This window comes from Cannabis sativa, chromosome 3 (genome assembly GCF_029168945.1).
Source record: "Cannabis sativa cultivar Pink pepper isolate KNU-18-1 chromosome 3, ASM2916894v1, whole genome shotgun sequence".
In the NCBI taxonomy this organism is placed as follows: domain Eukaryota; kingdom Viridiplantae; phylum Streptophyta; class Magnoliopsida; order Rosales; family Cannabaceae; genus Cannabis; species Cannabis sativa.
Window position 1 is genome coordinate 76,943,041 of NC_083603.1, and position 4,349 is coordinate 76,947,389.

The 4,349-nt window shown below is 38.9% G+C and overlaps 1 non-coding gene across 1 annotated transcript; it reads left to right on the forward strand.

Annotated features, from left to right (window-relative positions):
- The first annotated feature begins 4,021 nt into the window (after window positions 1–4,021).
- Window positions 4,022–4,128, forward strand: LOC115711770 (small nucleolar RNA R71). The gene has a single exon (XR_004010646.1). It is a non-coding gene; the product is annotated as a small nucleolar RNA R71 (small nucleolar RNA).
- Window positions 4,129–4,349: the final 221 nt, after the last annotated feature.

A 4,349-nucleotide genomic window follows, 5' to 3' on the forward strand; every position in this document is an offset into this window, starting at 1 on the left:
ACTAAACAATAAGAACAGAAAATGACAGCGACACTAACACGCTTGCAGTAGAGAAAATCTTGCTCTTTCACACTTGGTCTAGGGACGAAATTTGCTCTCAGAATTAGATGAAATGGAAATGTAATTGGTAGTAGTGAATATGCCTCGAACCTGTGTGTTTCAACAGAATTTTGCATGCTATTTATGTCCTTAAAACTTATCAAGAGTAATTCGATCAAATAAGTGTGCAAATACTTCCCACCAACAACTTGAATTTCTATAACAACCACCTTTGATCCTCAAGTTTAAAGGTTTGCTTCCATAAGTTGAATTAGTGCAATCCTCTCCACTAATGTAGCTTAGCTTTGCAACTTAGATCAAAAAGGACTTGACTAGGCTTGAATGTTAGGCTTGGGTTAGGGTATGGTATAGGATGTATTTAAGCTAGCTCAACACCTAACCACTTCACTTGTCAAAAACCGAGTCTCTTCCTTAAATTTTTTTTCTCTTGACCCTCTTCCCTAATTCAATACTCACAAGTACTTGATATTAAAATTGACTTCTCTTGCTATGTTTATTCTCTTCTTTTTTTTTTTCATATATTAGAAAGACATTTATTACTATATTATACTTATATAATAAATAGCAAGAGAAGGTTAATTGAAAGTTCATACTCATATACTTTGTGAGCTAATTCCCCCACCCCAAACTTACAATCCAACATTGTCCCCAATGTGGCTAAAAGTATAACCTTGAATTAGCTCGCCACAAGTTACACTCACCGCACTCACCCCAAACTTAATGTGAAACTTGGCTCTTGACAAGTGAGCAATTAAGTTAGGATATATGTGGAAATGCAAATTAGGATTGGCGTTAGATGTATGATTGGGTTGCACAACAAGAATAGGCTAAACGGCTCAAACTTGGGTGACTAGAGAAAAATTGATTTTATAGGGAAGGTTAGAAAGGCTCAAACGTCCAAAGATGGCCTAAATCATTTCTAAGTTATAAAGCTCGCCAGGATTTCGCCTCAAGGATTACACTAGCTAATTCTAGATGCTTAAACTCTCTCAAAGTGTTAGCTATTCTAAAAACTCAAGGTATGGTGGAATAACACAAGCACACAATTGTTGAAAGCATTCCTCATAGGCTAGCATTTGGACAAAAATAACACTTAAAATTAGCATTTTCAACACACAAACCAAGGCACTCCACAAATGGAGGGAAATAGATATTTTTCATCATCGAGCGCTACCCTAAACCAAGCTGAAAATACAAGCAGTATTTTTCTCATTTGCAAGCTAAAACAAAACGTAACAAACATGACAAAACAACATGATTAATACACATCTAATCCACATAATATTTATTACTCACACAACTAAAGACAACAATAAAAGTAAACTAAGTAAACAATCAAACACAACCAACAATAACAATTTAACTAAGGAAAAAAAAGAAAACTCCCTCAAGATTTGAACTCTTCCCCACTAGAGTCTCTGCTTCAAAATGTCAAGCGATGCCGATCCAATGCCGTACGGGACCTACCGCTTCAACATACAAATTTGCTCACACCATATTGCGAAAGCCCCTTTTTTTCGTCATTCCTTGCTTTGCACCAAAGAATAAAGATCACCACACTACAAAGAAAATCATTAGTAAATGTAGGAAATTAAAAGTTATATATATATATGTAATTATATAAGTATGTATATACTAATTTTTTTTTCCTTTTTTTTCTTTTCCTCTTTTTTTTTTCTTTTTCTATTTTCTTTTTTTTTCTTTCTTTTTTTTTTCAACGGGTGGCACACCCCAAACTTAATTGTAAATACATATATATTTTTTTCAAGGGGTGGCACACCCCAAACTTATTACATAGCATATATATAACTAAATATAATCTTGTTCCTCCGCTCTTGGGTTGCCCAAATGTGATTCACTACAGCCATGACAACCCGAGACCCTTCTTCCTCAAGCCTCTTCCAATGTGATGGAGGTCTTTGCTCGATCAACCTCACCACTCCCAAACTTCACTCCTTGGCCTTTCACCAAAAATTTTCTTCTTGAAAGTGCATCACGTAGTTCTACCACCCCATCGGGGTACACTCTCACCACCAAGAAAGATCCATCACACCTTGAATCTAGTCGTCCATGAGTAGCCTTCGTTAAAGAGTTAGCAAAAATCACTTGTTGCCCAACTTCAAACATTTGAGACCAAAATTTTCTACTAAACTTCTTTTTCTTTCTCTTCTTTTTGGGTGGTTTTTTAGGGTCAAATGATGTTTTGTCTTTGCTTTCTTGCGGCTCGTGATCCTTAGCAATTTCTTTAAGGGGAATCTTCTTTCTCACCTTCTTACTATTTTTGAATTTGGACTCCTCAACCCTGTTAGGATTCATATCTCCAATTGCTAAGCATTCTCCTATTGCATCCGGAGCACGCATAGGATGAAAGACCTTGAATGTGGCTTGCTCATCTTGAGCTCTCATGGTAAGCTCTCCCTTTTCAACATCTATCAAAGTTCTTCCCGTGGCAAGAAAGGGCCTCCCTAAAATGATTGGAACTTCCCTATCTTCCTCATAGTCAAGAATAATGAAATCGGCCGGAAAAATGAACTTATCCACTTGTACCAACACATCTTCAATTTTCCTTTCCGGATGAGCCATGGAACGATCCGCTAATTGCAAAGTGACGGTGGTTGGCCTTGCTTCTCCAATTCCCAACTTCCTAAAAATAGACATAGGCATGAGATTAATACTAGCTCCCAAGTCACAAAGAGCTCTTCCAACATCTCGACCCCCTATAGAAATAGGAATTGTAAAGCTGCCCGGATCTTTCAATTTGGGTGGAATTTTACTTTTCAACATAGCACTACATCCCTCCGTCAAAGCGATCGTTTCAAACTCGCCAAGCCTCATTTTCTTTGTCAAAATATCCTTCAAAAACTTCACATAAGTTGGCATTTGCTCCAAAGCTTCCACTAAAGGTATATTGATGTGGAGCTGCTTTAGAACATCAAGAAATCTCCGGAATTGACCATCGTCTTGTTGCTTCTTGAACCGGTGAGGAAATGGTGGCAGTGGCTTTTGCAAAGACTTTTCTGCGGTAGAATGCCGTCGGATGCTTTGTAACTACTTGGGGAATTTCGGCGAAGTTCTTTGGTTTTTCTTCATTTCCCCCTCTTTTTGGATTGAAGAGGGCTCTTTCTTTTCTTTGCAGCCACATTTGACTCAATTATTTTTCCACTTCTCAAGGTTACCGCTTTGCAATGTTCTTTGCAATCTCTTCTTGGGTTTTCGGTGTCACTAGGCAAAGTGCCTTGTGGTCTATTCTTCAAATCATTGGCCAATTGCCCCAATTGAACTTCAAGATTCCGAAGAGATGCTGCTTGGCTTTGAATTACAGCGTCATTCTTGGCCATATAATCTCTCATTAAGCTCTCCAAAGAACTAGTTTGAGAGCCTTGAGGTTGGTGAGGTTGTTGAGGTCTTGGTTGTTGAGAAAAACCCGGTGGAAATGATTGCTTTCCTTGTGCTTGTTGTGCTCCACTTGAACTTGCCCCTTGACCTCCCCATGAAAAGTTCGGATGATGCTTCCATGCCGGATTGTAGGAGTTTGAGTATGGATTGTTGTTGCGGTTGAAGTTTTGATTACCCACATAGCAAACCGAAGCTGGATTTGAGGGGCAATTTTCAAAAGTATGCCCATCACCACAATACACACAAGAGATTTCTGCCCTTTGAATGGCAAATGGCCGGTTGTACACTTCCTCCCATATTCATATTCTTCAAAATGTTGGTCATTGAGGCCATTTGAGCGGTTAGAGCGGTCAAAGCATCTACTTCAAGAACACCCGCTACTTTTCGGCTTGTAGGAGCTCTATTAGTTGACCATTGATAGTTGTTGCTAGCTATCCTTTCCAAAATCTCAAAAGCTTCATTGTAAGACTTGGAAAGAATGGCTCCATTAGCGGAAGCATCCAACACCATCCTAGAGGCCGCATTGAGACCATTGTAAAATGTCTCAAGTTGAATACAATGAGGAATACCATGGTGTGGGCACTTCCTTAACAACTCCTTGAATCTTTCCCATGCATCACTAGTAGTCTCGTCTTCCAATTGTTGAAAAGACATGATCTCGCTTCGAAACTTTGCATTTCTTGTTGGAGGAAAGTACTTTCTCAAGAATTTTTCAGCCAAGTCATTCCAATTAGTCATCGAATCGGGAGGAAGCGTGTTAAGCCATGCTCTAGCCCGATCCCTCAAGGAAAATGGGAACAACTTTAATCTTAAAGCCTCTTCACTTACTCCTTGTAGCTTGAAAGAATCACTCACCTCCAAAAATGAGCGAATATGGAGGTGAGGATCTTCCG